This window comes from Epinephelus moara, chromosome 19, assembly GCF_006386435.1.
Source record: "Epinephelus moara isolate mb chromosome 19, YSFRI_EMoa_1.0, whole genome shotgun sequence".
Taxonomy (NCBI): domain Eukaryota; kingdom Metazoa; phylum Chordata; class Actinopteri; order Perciformes; family Serranidae; genus Epinephelus; species Epinephelus moara.
The window spans coordinates 9,526,510-9,546,345 of record NC_065524.1 but is presented as its reverse complement, the minus strand read 5'-3'; the positions used below and the strand labels follow the sequence as shown (position 1 = coordinate 9,546,345).

The following is a 19,836-nucleotide window of genomic DNA, read 5'->3' as shown; positions in this document are numbered from 1 at the left end:
AATAGAGAAAGATGGAGAGAGAGGGAGAAAGAAGGGAGTGTGCCTGAAAGTGTGACAGGTTGAGAGCGTGAGAGAGAAAGAAATTATCACAATAAAGGCAGACGGAGAGAGAAAGCGATTAAAGTTGGAGGCGACAGAGAGCCAAAGTGTGGAAAGAGTTGACTGCGTGAAGGAAAAGTGGAGCGAACTTAAGTGTTAACGAGTCAAGGGAAGAAAGAAAGAGGAGGGGAGAGAGGTATTTAAGCGGGGGGAGGAGGGTAGGGGTGTGCAGGGGGAGGTTAGGTGCTCTAGGCTTTGGTTGAAATGTCAAGCGCTTACTGCCGAGTGGAGATCAATTCCTTCATTACTCTCTGCTCCTACCATTACCATCATCGCATGGCATTTCTGCAGGGAATTGATGGTCCCCCCATCACATACATGCATCCACGCACACACACGACCTCACATACACACTCTGATAGTCAAGTGGAATTTCTTTACAAAGCACACTAAACTAAATACATTTGCTACAGATTACAATGTAAAGTATGGAACACATAACAAAATAACGAAGAAAATAATTTGATAATTTTAAGTTTTAATGTAGAAACAAATCTTTTAATGTATGTCCACAAATATAATATTGCTGTTCACTGACTATAGCATTTGACATCACAGTTCCCTCCAGGCTCATCACAAAGCTCGAGGAGCTAAGATTAAATACCTCACTGTGCATGCGGATCCTTGACTTCCTGACAGGAAGACTCCAAGTGGTGAGAGTGGGAAGACACACCTCTTCCACCCTCATTCTTAACAGTGGAGCACCCCAGGGCTGCGTTTTGAGTCCCCAGCTGTACTCGTTGTATACACAAACTCCAACACTATCATTAAGTTTGCTGATGACAAAGCTGTGGTGGGCCTGATCACAGATAACAATGAATAGGCCTAATCTGAAGGAAGTAGAAGGACTGACCCTGCTGGTGTCAGGACAACAACTGACTCCTGAACATCAGCAAAACTCAGAAGAAGATAGTGGACTTTGGCAAGAAGCAGCATAGGAACTCCACTCCTCTTTACATCAATGAGTCCTCGTGGAAGGGGTGGATAGCTTCAAATACCTTGGTGTCCACACCACTGAGGGCCTGACCTGGGCTGCATATGGACTCAGTGGTGACAAAGGCAAGGCAGAGACTGGTTTACCTGAGACACCTGAGGAAATGCTGCGTATCCCCTCAAATACTGAGGAATTTCTTCTCCTGCACCTTTGAGAGCGTCCTGACAGGGAACATCGCTGCCTGATATGGAAACAGCACCAAACAGGACTGCAAGGCTCTATAGGTGCTTCTTTACACTGCATAAAGGATGTTTATACCAGGCGCTGCAAAAATAAGGCCAGGAGAATCATGAAAGATCCCAGCCACACAGATCACTGCCTTTTTTCCCTGTTGAGGTTGGGAAGAAGGTACTGATACAACCAGGCCAGCAATGAGAAGCTCAGGAGGAGCCTCTCATCTGGAGCCACAAGGATCCTAAATAAAGACCCTGCCTAATCCTAAACCTACCTGGTGACATACAGTTTTAGCACTTTATCAAGTTGGTACAGCTAACATGTTAGTAAATAGTTGCCTATAAACATCCACCTGCCATGCAGAAATACATCTCTTGCGACCCAATACTCCCTCCGCTTTGCACTCTGTTTGGTCTTCACCAACTTTAAAAAAAATTGCTGGCTATCTAGCAACTAAATGCTTACTATGTTCACCAGCAAGTCGCCAAGTTTGATGTCTGTTATTTGGTACTGGACAGGTAGTGTGCATTGGGATTATCAGGGCTTGTTTTTTACTTAAAACAGCTGCCTGTTGTAGCTGAAACAGAGGTCGATGAGAGCCTTGAGAATGAACCAAAACAGTAAGGATGCAATAAAACAATAATATGAACAATATGCAGCTTGGCAGCAATCTAATATAAGTCTCACGCCATCCACCATCCCCTCCACCTCCTGATGCAGGCTGTTCTCACATATTTTTCCTATGTTTTCCTACAAAAAGCAGTGCATTCAAATTTGTACATATCCCATGTTTTCTGAAAGGCTGCAAACACATGACCAATGAGCTGAAACAAGGAAGCAGTCCGGAGCACTTGTAATGGAGGCAGGTTGGGGTGGTGGATGGGTCACAAATAAAACAGACTTTTGCCTGGGACTCCCCTGGAGTTGCATGTTCAGATCTGTGTGAACTCTGAGTGAACTTCGAGTCATTTTAAGGTACGTCCTCACCATGTTTTTTTTCCTAAATCTATCCTCAGTAACTTATATTGCCTAAACCCAACCTCTGTAACTTTACATTCATTATGTAACTGTAGGTTAAGGACATAATGTCAATCATGGGGCGCAACTTCATAGTATATTATACAAACTCTTGTGCATGCAATTTCCATAGGATATCACACAGTCATTCTATGATAATATGTTGCCTGATGACAAGTCAGCTCATATACATGTAATCACAACTATGTCACTTTAAAAACATCAGTATGTTACATATGAAATGTACAAAGGAAACATACAATGTCAACATTTTCTTCTGAGACTGGGCTGATCTGAAAGATGCTAAAACACTGTAGTGCTGAGGGGAACTGCAGCTAACATTACATCAGCAGGACCAAATAGTCTGAAATTTTGCTGTTTTTCAATGCGGCCCATTTGTCCTCCAAGTCATCATCAAATTTCCCCGTTTTTGGATTCTTCGTTGGCCGGAGGCATTCGGAAAAAAAAACAAAGTTTTCTTCATGAATTTAATGTAACGGGGTGAGTAACTGATACAAATGGTCTTTAGGGGGGTGGAGTATTCCTTTAATGGAGCTTTGTGATTCAGAGGAATAACCCATATCAGGTTTCTATGGGAAATACATTTACCATCATGTTTGGTTTTGGTTTTTAATTAGATTTGTTCACGAAAAAGCAAGCATATAATATCTCTAGCTTTTGCTCTTTATGCATTAAAATAAACCTGTATGATATAATATTTCCAAGAAAATACATACAGTATTTACATACACAGAAACATTGTTTTAACAACTGTGTAATGTATTCATATAGCTATATGTGCTTGGATACAGTTCATTTAAACTGAAGGAAATCTGTTTGTGTGCATGCCAAATATGTGCATCTAAATCATCATAATTTGCATATAAGAGGAGGCTCATGGAAGCTTATGTAAGCACATTCTTTTCTGAAACAACCCAAAATAATAACTTTGTTTGTCCAGGTGTAGAGCAGTGAGAGCTCTGACTGACTGAACTGAGCTATTGAGCATAGGGGCTCTCTGGTATCAAAAAATGGAGTGGTGTGAAAATGCTATTGAACTTTGTAAATCTCCAAAAGTTCATCCACCCCCTCCTCATTCAGCCCACAGGACCACACACTGTGCGTCCCCTGTGCACCTCCATCCTTCATCTCCCCTTGTGGTTCCCCCTTTTGAACTCAGGGCTGAGGAACCAAAGCCTGTGAACTTGAATACAGAACAGATTTGAGTCCTGACACAGAACAGGCTGCAGGTTAGCAAAGTTGAGCCAATGTAGCAGTGAGGTTGCAAGTTTGAGTCTTGAAAGTCAAAGGCCAAACAGACGGAACTCCTAAAAATTTGTTCTTTACTCTTATAATAAAAGCACTATTACCAGAAGCCAAGACCTTTTGTGCACAGCCTCAGTGAAGAAGGAAGTAAAGTTTGAAAAAATTCTGTTTCAAGATGCACAAATTCTGCCCTTGACCTTGTGCTTACTGGCCTAACGTCTCTTTGTCTACAATAAAATTTTAACTTTTTGGAGTTATTTCACAACTAAAACCACTAGTATTAGTACTGCATCAAACAACAAAGCCACAACATAATTTAACATAGTTTTAGCCAATCAAATACATAGCAGATGCACATTCCAAGTAGGATACCTTGTAACGTAAGTGGCTTAGGGTTAAGGGGTTAACCTCAATCGTTGCATAACAATGTTTATTTACAATAACTTACTTAAAAAACTTAATTTTGCATTTTGCAAAGCAGAACAAAGTTGCTGGTCTACCGTGGCTTGGTGTGTAAGGTAAATCAGAGTAAATATTCTACTACCCTAAGCGGAATTTATACTTCTTCGTCAAATTGACACCATACCCATGCCATAGGCTCTGCATCAGCGTAGACGACAGCGACACAGACCTCCTGTCTGTTTTTGTAAGCTGAAAACCATTTCCCTCAGTGGCAACAAAACTTTTATTTACTTTAATTTCACAGATAGCAACACTAAATTGTGAAGACAATAAAGCCTCTACAAAAATACCATTTTAAGTCTTGTGTGTGATTTATCCTTAAAGGATTAATCCCCTCGGGATTTATCCTGGCTTCATATGAGCAGAGGAAATCTCTGCTCATATGAGCAATTATATAATTATATATCTTTAAATGTTACAGTTACAGCTGAAAATAACAACAGATACCTGCACAATTGTAATCAATTGCCAGTTGTATACCGGGAAGTGACTGTTGTAGTTAAAGTGATGTCATGCTGATTGGGTCTATACGCATGGATGCTTTATTCAACTGGACTTCCTGGTTCTTTTTTCATCAGTATCTATAGCAACAAGGCCACTCCAACCCAGTCCAATGTTATTGTCAAGACCCCTTAAACCGAAACCAAGTCATGGCTGTTTTGATATCGAGACAAGATCAAGACTTTAAGGGGTCGAGACCAAATAAAGACATGGGCACTCCTTAAACTGATCTGAAAGATTCACATTTCCATGAAAACAAATGAAGATTGTCCCTCATTCACCTCTTTTATTGCCATACTGTCTATACAGTATGTGTATGTTTAAGTGTACCACGAGAAATATCTTCATAAAATAATCAAAAGGCATAGCAGAGGTGAATTTTATGTGGGAATTTTCTTTTGTTTTTATAAGCAAACAAATACAAACACTAAGGAGCTGAAATCAACTTAACCATCTTTATTTAACACTCTTTTTGCACAGGCAAATTTATATTATTCCCGTAGCTGTGGTATTGACCACTGAAATAAAATTCAGGGTTTTCCTTCCTAAAGCTTTCAAATGCTTTGCTACTTGACATTGACACAGCAGCTGGAGTTCCAAGTTTTAGGATGTTATAATTGGAAATGATTTATTAGTTAAATGTAAAGAGAAAGTTTCACACCTAACAACTTGGTCTATACTGCTCTTGTGTAATCCTAAAAAGCTGCCAGGCAACATTTAGGGCAACAATCTTGCCAGACAGACAAAATAGACAGGCGTTTAACCACCTGGCACGTCGTATCACACTGGCACCTGTGATGTACACTACCTTCTGAAACTGTCAAAGGCAATCAATAATCTCCTCGTGTCTTTATAAGTATCTGCTCAGCAGTTAACTTTACTGAAGATTAGTTGAACATAAGCCACCAAAAGTTACATATCAATTAAAATATGTTTTTTATTAAATGTTATCTACATATAACCTCTGAAGTCATCAACGTAAACTCTAATAAAGTTTACTGCATTGTGATAGCATTATTTTCAGAGCTTTGATATCACCTGCACTTCTCTCATTTTTATCTTCTGTCCTCCAGCCACTGTAAATAATTCATTTTTCATTAAAAACTCATTACCACTAAAATCCCTGCGTTTATATTATCACAGAGTACGGGAGAAAAGAGAGAGAGGGATGGAGTGTGTGTGTGTGTGTGTGTGTGTGTGTGTGTGTGTGTGAGGAAGAGAGAATGGAGTTGAAATATGAGGCAAAACCATAAATAGATTGTGTGCTCTAATGTGATTGTCATCCTGCGGTTGCTCTTTGTCTGCAGAGAATGCAGAGTGATGAGTCCAATGAGAGAGAGATCAATGAAAGACAGAGAGAGGAGAGAGAGAGGGTGGTGAAAGATGAGTGAAGACAGAGGGAGTGATGACCAGCTTTTCTGGATGTGTGGATAAGAGAAAGTGTGTTTGTGTGTGTGCGCACTCGCACGGTACACACTGCATGCTGAGAAAGTAAGAGCTTATGTATTACACTGTTTTCATATGCAGATCAGTTGGTGTTATCGTTCACTGTTCACAAGCTTTGGTGTATGTTGATTTATGTGAATATACAGTCCTGGATTAAAGCTTTCATGTCACATAACACCCTCTCTGGCAGCCACGTTGGAGGTTTGCTCCAGGGCAGGCAGGTTGTGCATATGAGGGATGTCTTAAAGGCGCTGTATGTAAGAATGTGGCCAAAACGGTTACTGCACTCAAATTCAAAATACTGCCGTGAGTCGTGTCCGCCCCCCCTCCCCTACAGATTTGAGGTTGCGGGACAGCGGCACGCTGGAGACTGATTTGTTTGCCCACGGGCGCCTGCCGTGGCAGGACCGTGTCGCCGCGTCTTTGATCTTCGGTTTTCCAGCGGACCGTTCGAGCAAGTCCGGCTTCTCTGCTGCTAACGCTGCTGCCGGGATACAGCTGAGGAGACTGCTAATGCTATGTNATAGCTCCTTTAAAGGAATACTGCACCCCCCAAATGACCATTTGTGTATTAGTTACTTCCTGTGTTGTGCTGAATTTGTGAAGAAAACTTTGTTTTTTTTAGCATTTCTCCACAGTAAATGAAGAATGAGAAAAATGAGAAAATTCTTGATGAATTGAAATCGTAGGGGGCCATGTCTAACAACAGCAAAACCTTTTAATCAAACAATCAGTCAATCAATCAATCATGTATTTGTCACATGGGATTATACAAGGTACAACTTTGGGTTTTTTTTTTGCGTCTTCTTACATTGTTGGCTGCTGTTTTATCATTGTCCATGTGTCTGGATGGTTTTGGTAATCCATGGTTTCTGGTTGTGGAGTGATTTAACTGTCCACACATCCCAACCCCAACAAGATGGCCATGTAGTCGCTCCTCATGAACACAGGCAGCGTCTTTGCTCTGCAGTCACCTCTGAACGGTGTATAGCAGTGATCCACAGTGGGAACAGCACAGTCACACCAGTCCTTATTCACCACTAGTCCATACCCATTGAGTACAGCATACCATACCATGACTTAGTCATACCAAAAATTAGAAAAAAACAACAACATTCGGCCACAGGGGGAGCCACAGCGATCAGTCGCATTTTTCTGTTATAGTGCCACCCAGTTGCCAATGAGAGTTGAATTTCTCCAGTCACCTTGAGGCGTCCTGTTCTACATATCTACCAAGTTTAGTAAAAATCGATATAGGCCTAGATAAGAAATTAGCTCTCTAGCGCCCCCATTTTGTTTGATGGGGTCAATAATGGAGGGGCCCCTCAGATTATGTGTGGTCATATGCCTACAAAGTTGCCTGGTGATGGGTGAAACCCTTGAGGTGTTATACACCGTTATGTGATGAGCCACGCCCTCCGCAATATTCATTGCCTTATAGAAGCTCAGTTTTAGTAAGTTTTCCAACTTTTGCCAAGAGGGAACTTTAGATATTGGTCCCTAGATTATGTTCACCGAGTTTCATGCAGATCGGTCAAACTTCCTGGAAGAGATGGATTTTAAGTGTTTTTCAAAAAATTCAAAATGGCGGAAAATCTATATAACCCGAAGTTATGGGTTCTTGAGGCAAATTTGTTCCTCATGAGGAGATGCATCTCTGTGCAAAGTTTCATGTCTCTACGACAAATGGGTCATGAGATATGCCCATTCAAAGTTTGCTATTTCAGTCGGTTGCTATAGCGCCCCCCTTTGGCCAATTGATGCAATAATGCTTCATTCACGTCCTCCCATGACCCTCTACCACTGTGCCAAATTCCACATGGATTGACCAAGTCAGTGAGGAGAAAAATGTGGAACAGACACACACACACACACACACACACACACACAGAGTTTTCGTCATTATATAGTAAGATAAAGCACGTCTCCTATCCTTCTCTCGCCAGAGTACTCTGCTCTGTCAGATCAGCATATATAAAAACAGCCTCCAGGTTGATTCCAGTCCAGTCCAGGATTTAGCAAGGTTTGGTTCGGTTACCGCTCCTGATATCCCGTTGGAAACTGATTCAGTACGGAGGTCAGCCAGTTTACTTTCTAACACCTGTACAATGGCTAGCAGGATGCTAGTTCACCCTAGTGCCATCTTCTCCATCTTTTGTTGATACTTACTGATGTTTACATGTGAAAACCTTGACCTGGCTAGCTAGCAGCCAGCTAGCTAGAAGTCAGGAGAAGGAGAGTTTACAGACTGGTGAGTTGATTTCCCCATACTGATGAGGACCACTGTCCAAGCCAACCACAAAAAGCTCCACCAAGACTTGCAAAATAGAAATAAGAGCCTAAATTTAGAACAAATTTAGCAGAGCTTTCAGAGAGGTGACTGGAGGCATCCGTAGCTACATGTAACTATATGAAAAACATCCATTTAGAATCTCTCACACAACTCATGTAGTATAATCCAAATTTCATTTATCTCAGTACTAACCCAAACAGACAGCCCTTTTCAATGGGTAGCGACTACCACTGCCTTGATCATTTAGGTAAACCAGTCAGAGGCAGACTAACGTCTCTGGTGTCAATCGTCACTAATTTCAGACATTGTGTCAGTGGAAATTAAAAATAGCTGAGAAAAGGTTTTCAAATGTAAATTGGCAGTATGGTTTCAATGTTGCAGTTTAATTGATGGCTGACCACAGACATAGTACACTGTCAATAAGCGTGCACTCACTGGCAAATTTCCAAAGAAAAATCAATGCATTTCAATAGAATCGCCATGATCAATCAATGTGTGCATAATGGGAAAGTTTTTTAGGGGTAGATTCTCACTTTGAAGAACTTTGACACACACATTGTCTTGACTGTGAAATGCCATGAATCCACAGTGGAGGTAATTGTCACATTATCTGTGCTGAATGACCCTAAACTATTCACAATATCATCTAATACATTTTATGCGAGGAACCCGTGCCACTTTCTGATGTGGCTGGGCACTAGAATATAGGGGTTAGTGCTCAAGACGAAAGAAAAAAGAAATCTACTGAGTAGGAGTAACATACAGTCAGAAACACAATGTTCATAATGCTCCAGAGTGTGTCCACATCCACACTTCACCAACCAGGTTTTGTATGTCTTTATTTCTAGCCTGATTGTTGCGTACATAATATGACTGCGTAACATCTTATTCACTTCCACTCGTGCGTGTTTATTGAGGTGTTAGTTCTAATGTTTGCCTTTGTGTCTGTTGTGTGTGTGTGATTGACCATGCCAGTGTTTGGCATTCGCCTCGACTTGCTGCCAGTCAATAAGGCGGCGTGATTATTCAAATGGGCCTCAGGTTTAACTCTCCCCTCCTCATTGACTTGATGAAGGTTTTAGTCCCGTTTAGAAGCTGACACACTTCATTACAGAGAACATTCCTCTATTGATTAAACCATTCCAAGGTCTGGCCTTTCTTTCACAGGAAGGATCTCCTCAATAATAGCTGTACCTCTCTCTCTCACACATACACACACACACACACACACACACACACACTGAGTGTTTGCACATGCACACAGGTGTATACGTACATACAGGATGTTAAATCAAATGGATTGGGTGTGTAAACGTCAAATTATTTTAATGATAGAGGCTTAAGTGAGTTAGTAGCTCTTTAACACAAGATGAGGCCAACTGCCAAGCAAGGGTGTTTCAATACCCTGCTCCATCATATGGCTGGTGGACAACACTGACTGTCCATTGTATGATTTTGAAATAAATACGAGTTGGCGCAAGTGTCTGCCTAATGAATAAAAAAAAAAGTTTAAGGTGTGTGAGTCGACAACAGGCTGTATATAAACTTCCTCCCACTGCACAAAAAAAGAAGACAAAATATCACGGGTATGGCCACTGCTATCTTGCGCTGGTCATGTCATTTGGAGCCAGTGGCTTTCGGTAAGTGGGGCAAAGTATGGAGTTCCTGCCCATACAGCCATCTGACTGACTAAAACTAATCAGAAACGTGAACATCCATAAGTATTATAAGAGGTATGTAAAATGACAGAAACCATTGACTTGCACTTAGATTTTTTAATTTTTGGTTGATGTCCCATCTGCTGACAAGGTGGGGGCAGGGTTCATGACCTATACTGCAGCCAGCCACCAGGGGGCAATCGACATGTTCGGGCTTCACTTTTAGGGAGCTGTCATCTTGTCCATCTTTATTTACAGTCATTGGTGCTAAACATCAATAGAGATCTGGAGTGGGTTGCACCGACTGCTCAGCCTGGTCCTAAATGCTAAGTCGGTCTTTGTAAAGACCACTCTTTAATGGACTACGTCAGTGCACCAACCACACTTACGTCTAGTCTTAATTTTGCCTGCTCATAGCAATGTGTTGGTGAAAATGTCCAGCATCATTGCTAACACTGTCCGGCTGTCTTGCTAATGTATAGCCGAACATTAATCATTTGCAGGAATATTATTTTGAAGGATTACAAAAAGAGATTTTCACAGGCTTTGAGATACAAAGATTAACAGAGCTGTGCAGGAGAGGCGTGTCTGTGTTTAATTGACAGCATCTGGCAGGTGGAGGCCCACAGGTAATATGAAAGGAGAGAAAAAGTATACAAATTTGGCTGTAGCTTACATCTCATGGATAGACAGTGTGTAATTAGGTCCATACCAGCATCTGAATGGACCAAAGTGACATTTGCAGGTAAGTTGATAGACTGCTGCTTTATGTGCTGCAGCTGACCAGCTAATTGGCTAGCTATCTAGCTTGATAACTGACATTAGCAGTGCATTCTTCATCAGCAAACGCTTGGTTGCTCATTCAACAAGCTGAAGTGGAGGACAAGATGTGTGTTCATGTTTGAAGAGGACACTTAAACAGGAAAGCCAGAGGAAGGTTGTTCAAACTTTGTGGCTCTTGTGTTGTGTTGTGTATCAGGCTGCAGATATATAGAAATAACCTGGATTTTGACTTTGAGCCTGCTCCTGACTGGGCATAAGATTTACACCTGGTCCAAGGGAGAAGAAGGCATAAGCCTCGAAGGTACAGCCAACGTAACTATTAGGTTTGACTTAGAATGCCAGTTCACAACCGACTTAGTTTAAGACCAGGCGTAAGCCCTGTCTGTACAACCAGCTCCAAAAGGGTAACTGGGGTTCTGTCCCTAAAGTGGAAAACCTCATTCAAAATCCCAAACAATAACAAGGAATAACAAAGCGATTAAAAGTGCTGTACCAGATGGGACTTATCCTAGAATATGGATTGAAAACCCATGACATCATGACGTCAGCTTTACGGCATCACAACTATTGATTTTTAACATGTCTAATAATCGATGGAGAGAATGGTTTGAAATTTGCATCCTTAGTTACAAGCCAACAGCAAGGTCTCTTTTCAGTTTGCTGTAAATTTCTGTGCAGAGATTTAAGCACACAGACACAGCACTCATCAACACACACACACACACACACACACACACACACACAAATGCACCCATAGACTTATGAGTTATATTTGCCACATTGGTGCTCTATATAAACCCAAGGATTTCCCTGTCATCAAAGTTTAAAAGGTGTTGCCTTGTGAAACTAATCACCTGTTTAACAACCTATGAGACAAGCTAAACTAGGATGCTACTTTATAGGCGCCTCCAGCACACACACACACACACACACACAGACATGCATACACACAGAGGAAGATACAGTATGTGGTGCAGCACGAATGTACTTGCCGAGGGCTATATCAAATCATTCCAGAAAATTTGACAGCATGTCTCATAACAACAAACATAAATAGGGAAAGTGGGGGGAGAAAAGCATAGAAAATACATGAATAGCATATCATTCTTGCTGTATGGGAAACTTTATCTCAGTATGTAAATGCTCTATCTGCTGGAAGCAAGTTTTCCAGAGCAAGATTTCAAGGAATGAAGAAAAATATTGTAATTTCATTATTTCATTATTTCTACCACCCAGCCTTGCTCAACATACAGATGAGCATGTAAACCTTTGAACTGAGTTTTTTTCTGTGTCAGCAGCTTTGAAGACCAAATGAAAACTTTATTGGCACTGTCACTGTTAACTGAAAGGTATTTTGTTGCTGATGCAGCTTCAGTAAAATCAATAACCATTTAGTGAATTATATGTTCATACCAAACTTGATGAGTCTCTTACAGACTTAAATTAGCTACATCCACTGCTGCCCACACTGAGGAGCTTCTCTTCTCCGGCGAGATGCCAATTAATAATTGCTAAGTAATAATGTATATTACAGTATGCAAATGTGCTTTCCGTTTAGATACTGTCATTAAATTGTGTGCACTTAAGTATCTGTTCAAGGCAGATATTGAGTCTGTATTTGATAGATTCATATTTTAGTCAAGTAATTAAGCCCCATTTGTAGTTGATTAGATGGACTTGCTGTATGCTGAATGAAAACAATGTCTAATTTATATAAGATTTCTTTTTTGTTTTCTTCGAAAGTTTGCTGAACAAAAATGTTTTTGTGCTGCCAAAATTGGGCAGAGTTATCAATATTTGTTAATGATAATGCCTACCATGCATATAATGTATAAAAAAAGAAAGCTGGTATGAAAAAAGGTAAATTCAGCATAATGTACCTTTAGTCACTTTGCCGTCTTTTTAATCAGTGTTAAGGTACTGTCAGTGAAACTTAACACTCTCTGCAGATGTTTCACATTAAAAATGTACCAAAGGAATAGCTGATGCCATTTGAGCCACTGGAGGACTTTTAATGAGAACATCTGTGATAGAATCTATCAAAGCAACAGGTGAAATGAAGAAAGTGTTGAGTTTGCATTTGCAGCAAACAGCATCAACAGCAAACTGAAATAGGAGCACATCAGGAAACAGGGAAGTGTCATGGTACAAATATACTCACAAAGCAGGAGAATTAAGAAAATAATCAGATTACATTTTTACTATTTCAATATTCTTAATAAATAAAATTTTATATCAGAAAAACTGTAGGTATCATATTGACCTATTATCAACTAATAAGGCTGATGTGGCAATGTTGTGCCCATTATTCACACATCCAGCAGACAAAAAGCAAATTAGCATTTATTTCTTTGTTTGCTATTTGGTGCTTGGCAGGTAGTGTACAGTGGGTTAATCAGAGTTTTTTTGTGTTGAAAACAGCTGCCTGTTGCGACTGGAAATGAGACTGAACCAAAACAGTCAAGTTGTGAGCCATAACGGCTCAGGACATGGTGGCGGCATAACACATCTGCCACAGCAGTCAAATTAAGCTGCTATCCACAGAAGCTGTGCTTGCCTATGCAGTCATTGCACTGGTCAACGTTATTTTAATGTGGCTGGTCTTTTCTTGTTTCTTGAGCCGCGGCTTTGCAGCCCACCAACAGGTAAATACTACATAGAACTATGTAGACAGAAATACAGTCTGTTTAAAAATCCATCCATCCGTTTTCTAACCGCTTATCCTCTTGAGGGTCGCGGGGGAGGTTGGAGCGTATCTGACACTGGGCGAGAGGAAGGGGACACCCTGGACAGGTCGCCAGTCTATCCCAAGGCTGACATGTAGAGACAGACAACCATTCACACCTATGGACAATTTAGAGTCACCAATTAACCTGCATGTCTTTGGACTGTGGGAGGAAGCCGGAGTGCCCGGAGAGAACCCACGCTGACACAGGGAGAACATGCAAACTCCGCACAGAAGGGCTCCCACACCTGGGATCGAACCAGGAACCCTCTTGCTGTGAGGCGACAGTGCTAACCACCACACCACCGTGCCCTGTTTAAAAGTGATAAAAATAAGTATACTGCTCAAAAAAATTAAGGGAACACTCAATGGTCATGGTATAACACCAAGTCAGTTAAACTTCAGGGATATCAGTCCATCCAGTTAGGAAGCACAAGTGATCATGATTTGGTGCAAATAACAGGTGCAATGGAGTGGCAAAAGCAAGACAACCCCCAAAATGCGAACGGTTTTACATGTGGTGACCACAGACAGTTGCTCTCTCCTTATCCTTCCTGACTGATTCTTCTCTAGTTTTGTGTTCTGCTAGTGTCCCTGTCACTACTGGTAGCATGAGGCGCTACCTGCAGCCCAATCAGGTTGCACAGCTAGTCCAGCTCCTCCAGAATGGAACATCCATATGTATGGAGGAGATACCCGGAGACTGGCCGTTACATGAGAAGAGATGGACAAGGCCGTAGAAGGGCACCAACCTGGCAGCAGGACTGGTATCTGCCAGAGCCCTACAAAATGACCTCCAGCAGGCTACTGTTGTGCATGTTACTGACCAAACTGTCAGAAACAGACTCCATAAGGCTGGCATGAGGACCCGACGTCCTCTAGTAGGACCTGTGCTCACGGCCCAGCACCATGCAGCTCAACTGGCCTTCACCAGAGAACACCAGACATGAAAGAGTTTGGAGATGCTGTGGTGAATGTTATGCAGCCTGTAACATCATCCAGCATGACCACTTTGACGTTGGGTCAGTGATGGTCTGGGGAGGCATATCCTTGGAGGGTTGCACAGACCTCCATGTCATTGCCAACGGTACCCTGACTGCTGTTAGCTACTGGGATGAAATCCTCAGAGTGATTGTCAGACCTTACACTGGTGCAGTGGACCTTGGGTTCCTTCTGGTGCAGGACTATGCCCGGCCTCAGAGTGTGTCAGCAGCTCCTGGATGACGAAGGCATTGATGACATTGACTGGCTCTCGTTCCCCTGACCTAAATCCAACTGAGCACCTATGGGACGTTATGTATCGCTGCATCCGACACCACCAAGTATCACCACAGACTGTCCAGGAGCTCACTGATGTCCTGATCCAGGTCTGGGAGGAGATCCCCCTGGGCACAATTCATCAGCAGCATGCCCAGATATTGTGGGGGTAGCATACAGGCAGGCTGGGGCCATACACACTACTGAGTTACATTATGAGCTGCTGTGATAAAATTCAAGTTGGATCAGCCTGTGAATTCAATTTTTTTATTTGATTTTTGGTGTGATTTTGAATCCAGCGCTCAGTGGGTTGATGATTTTGGTTTCCACTCACCGTTGTTATGTCATTTTATTCTCAACAAATTACACAATGTACATCAGTTAAGATTTTAGACTTGAATAATTCATTCATCAAGATTTGATGTGTGCTTTAAGTGTTCCTTTAACTTTTTTGAGCAGTGTACCTCATTGTGCTAGAAGCAGTGTGATGAAGCAAAGCAACCTTGTGTGTGTTCTTACATTTGACATTAAAGTAAATCAGTCAAATCAACGCATCCTGTTGTTAAAATGATCAGTAAATTAATTTAGTACCAGTTTCTAAAGTTCACACTTATACACCCTGCATAACCAACTGCATTATCACTTGGCAAAACTCAATACACACACAGTGAAACCGCAGCAACCACATGCAGCAATGACAGTCTGTGTAGCTGGTAAAAAACCTGCTGCACACCGCCTACCCAACAAGTCGCCCATCTTTTTTGGCTGTTAAACCAAAACAGTAAGCTAAAAGATGCCCGTAGAGCTGTGTTCTGTCAGTTCATCACTAGTGAACCTTTTTTTTTTTTTGTAAGATTGTGTTTTGGGGCACTTGGCCTTCATTTAATAGTGAAAGCTGAAGAGAAACAGGAAAAGCGGGGCAGAGAGAGAAGAGATGACATGCAGCAGAGAGCCCATGCTTGAATCAGGGCCGCTGCAAGAGACACTGACCCCTAATATTGGATTATTTGCCCATATTGGATATGTCAATATGTAACAACTCATTTGGTCGATAACCGACACAGATATCGATATATCCACTTTTTTCCCTACATAATTTTAGTGATCATCAAGACCCTTCTGTAGTGGAATTAACATCATATTATGTGTGCATACTCTACATCTAGCTTTTGTATGCAGTGGGAAAGGTAACCAGCATTCACACGAGGTTCAAATGACTCTGCAGTAGTCATGGGTGTTTATCCATTCTGGCTCCCATTGGCATGGATGGAAATACAACACCCAGGTGATCACGCTAATTTTTAGCAACTTAACAGTTTAGATGCAATGATGCACACCCACAAAATAACATCCATCTCCATCCAAGCAGCACTCCAATATCCTTCAAATAAGACTGCACGGAAACAGAGAAGAGATATATAAAAAGAAATAACCACATCACATCGTCACTGGCCTCCATGCTGCTTTCTACTGTTTACTAACCCGTTGTCCAGCCTAACCTGTAATGTGCAATGTGACTCACCAGAAAAAAAAAACACAATGGGAAAGGAGTCTATCGCTTATTTTTGGAGGATTTCCCCATGTTAAAAAAAACAAAACACAAAAAACCTGCATACATGCGCTAATTTTGGGGGAAAGGGGTAATAGTCATTTGACCCATTGTTAAGATAAAAAAAAAAAAAAAAAGCTCGAAACCTTGATTACTGCAGCTTCAGGTGTTACATATTGTACTAACAATTGTGTCACAAATTACTCAAACAATGAATTGCATATTCTATGCATTACATACACAGTAATATATTTGTCTTTGCTTGTACTTGCCTGGTTAGTGTTGAGATGCTTGCCTGGCCTTCTTAATTATAGAGAAACTCAACAAAAGTACGGTTACAAAAGGAGCTAATCAGGTCATGAGTCAAGTTATGATTCAAAGAAATCCCTTCAACACCACAAAAGTAAACTTATTTACAGTAGCTGCTGGAAAAGACAATTAACACAAAAACCAACAGGGAATATATCACCTAAACTCAATTTCTGCTTGGAATAAATGATGTGAGAACTCTCACTGTTCTTCCATTACGCATGAAACAGGACTGTCTCCTTTCACTTTGCGGTAGACCTATGATTTCAGTTTGAAATACAGCCATTTAATGACCACATCCAAACCCTACCTGTGACCCGGGCTACAGTATTAGCCCATCGGGACCACCGCTCGCCCACTTTATTGCTCTGTTCTTCTTTTTTTTTCTGAAGCTTTTGGCCGGCATTTCTGTGGAAGCTCCCCAAAATACACATGCAGGCTTGATTGTGTGGGCGCCACCTCGGTGATTGCCTATTTAGTGAGTAATTATCCCTGTCTTTCTCACTCTCAGCCAACACAAGCACTGATTGAGTTCCTCTCATTGTGGGTAATGTCTTATTTATCATAAGAGCCCAGTGTGAGTTTTGCAGGGAAAAAAAAAAAAAAAAAGATAGAGCAAGCATGAAGCGTAGTCATCTGCAGCTAGAGAAGATAAGGGCTACAAAACAAACAAACAAAAAATACACAACAGGTCAATCTACGTTTAAAATGGCTTGGCATTTGGGATTGAAACTTACTGCTCATTGATAAGTTCCAAAATATACTTTGATTTTTTCATATTGTCAGTAATTCACAGTGTTGAGAAACATGGCACGGAAAAGGTAGCAAATTAGATGAGTTTCCAGTAGATGTGAAGACCAGTTTAGCCCTATGCCACACACACAAAAGCATGTCTTTTGTCAGCAGTGTTTTTAGTGTTGAGGCACCTTTTACCCTTTAAAACCAGACCTCCTACAGACGGCCACAGGAGATCGTTGTTTGCATGATCCTGTTTAAATAGATCTGAAATAACAACCATGTAACTCGAGCATCTTTTCTTTTTGCAGCAGAAAGCTAAGGCTTTTGCCTTACCACACCATGACCTTATGTTACATTAACTTATGTGCCATGCAAAGGTGGTATTTCACCATGATTACGTTGGTATTTCCCTGTAGTGGCTGTGGGAGGTGTGCATAATCCTGTACATATATCGATCTAAAATAAAACCATAATGGATAGAGCATTCATTCTTTTTGCAGCAGGAAGCTAAGGCTTCTGTCTTTGCACCTTACAGCGGAGTTTCCCAAATAATTTCCCCGTAAAGACTGCAGGAGATCGTTTTGCATAGTTCTGTATATATATTGAACAAACATAATGGCCAGTTGGTGGCCAGCGGCTTTTGGGGTAAATGCGGCATGATAACAACAAAAGTTGGCAAAAGTCCGACTGGGGCAGGTGGGAGGGGTGATGGATGGGTCCAACAAGCACTGCCTTTCACCAGGGACGCTGGATTGCAAAGCCAAACCCTGTTCTTTTTTCCTCAAACCCAACCACATGCTTTTGTTGCCTAAATCTAACCTTGGGCATGTGTTGGCAAAACATAACCACGTGTGTTTGTGTTGAAAGAAAAAAAAAATCAATTTGGGGTGTTGTACCGCAGTAGTGTGTTTATTTTGAAATAGACTGTATGCAGACTGTACATTTCCTGTGAAAACAGAAGTGTGTTTTGAAAACAGACAAAGCATGTAACAGGCCGAAATTGACATGGCATCTCAGAACGTCAGCAACCAACGCACCTGCACTAGCTTGCACGTCACATGTCGACATGGAAAGTCCATGACCAAACAACGATATGTAACGAGGTCATCGTCCGTGTCTTTCAAGTCATCATGTTGTATGCTCATAATGACATCATTGCGCTACATTACATGTAATATTCAGGAATGAATAATGAATCTGCACACCTTTTTACTCTGCTCATAAAAATGAGCATATCTTCAAAAACTAAAAAATTTACATATTTCAAATAGCTTATAGTGTTAAGAAATATTTTCTTTATGTTTCTATGATCACATTCGGATCAATATGTTTTTATTTTGTAATATCTGATTTAAAAAAACAGAACACAAAAACACTTTTTTATTTGTTTTTTAATGAAACAATTAAATTCTTTTATCAATAATTATTGTTTATTGACTTACATAACCTTTTTGCTTAGGTTGCACAGATATAAGGGACATGAAGCATTTAAAGACACTCCAGAAATGGCATCACAATAAGCAAAAATACAAATGTAGGCACTGGCAGATCATTTCTACTGCAGAGTTCAAAGAGTTAAATCAAAAATAGAATACTTTCAACTAAAGTCAGGCAGGTTTAAATGAGTGGTAAGGCCTTGGCTGGTATTTTCCTATTCTGGGCAGAGTTAAGCATGCCTGATGCCGCCTCAGCCCCGCTGCTAATCTGTTTCTTTGTGTTTATTAGTAAATCAAAGGTCTAATCAGCTCTGAAGCTGCAGAAGAGAGGAGGAGAGGAGGAGGAGAGGAGGTGTAGGCTATTTTTCAATCTAATGGCCAATTAAGATCAGGCTAAACGAGGAGGCAGGAGAGCATTGTCTAGTGCAGACCTCATTGAGACTCTAATAAAATGTCAAAATACCACCTCTCTCTCACACGCACACACACACACGCACACACACACATACACACACACACACACACACACACACTTTCTCTCTCAATCCGCTCACTTTCTCAATCTCTTTCATTCAATTTGTTTTTGCTTTTCATGCCTCCCTGTCTAATTTCTCTTCTCTCTTTTCTCTTTGTCATTCACGACAAAATACACAAACATTTGCAGTCATACACGGAGAAGGAAAAAAAAGCCCTTTTTTTCACTACTCCTTCACTCGCAGCGGTTCTTGCACACCCACACACACTGGCTTCCCTCTCATCTCTTTTTTATTTAGAAGGGCAAAGACAGAGAGAGAGAAGGAAGAAGAAAAAAAATGGAGCTGTAGATTTGAGCTGCATACTGTATCAATTTTGCCCAGTCTAAATGACCTAAATAAGGAATTCAATACTGCGGGGTCTGAATAGGAGAGCTTAGTCCACATATTTATTGAATCCAGCCTCTTTGTCCAGTGCCAGCGCACTCTGTGGTTTTAGACTCCACTCCAGTGATCCAACGTGGAATGGAAATACGATCTCCCTCTCTCTCTCTCTCTCTCCCTCTTTTTCTCACTCTTTCTTTTTTCTGTTTTTCTTCCACCAAGCTCTGGCCTGGCACCGGAGAGATGGGGTGAGGATGGTGAAGGGAGCGAGG

At 41.2% G+C, this 19,836-nt stretch overlaps 1 long non-coding RNA gene across 1 annotated transcript in view; it reads right to left on the bottom strand.

Moving 5' to 3' along the window:
* The window catches only part of LOC126406598 (uncharacterized), a 298,656-nt gene that overhangs the window by 34,268 nt on the left and 244,552 nt on the right, over positions 1 to 19,836 (bottom strand). The gene's annotated exons all lie outside the window — the stretch shown is intronic.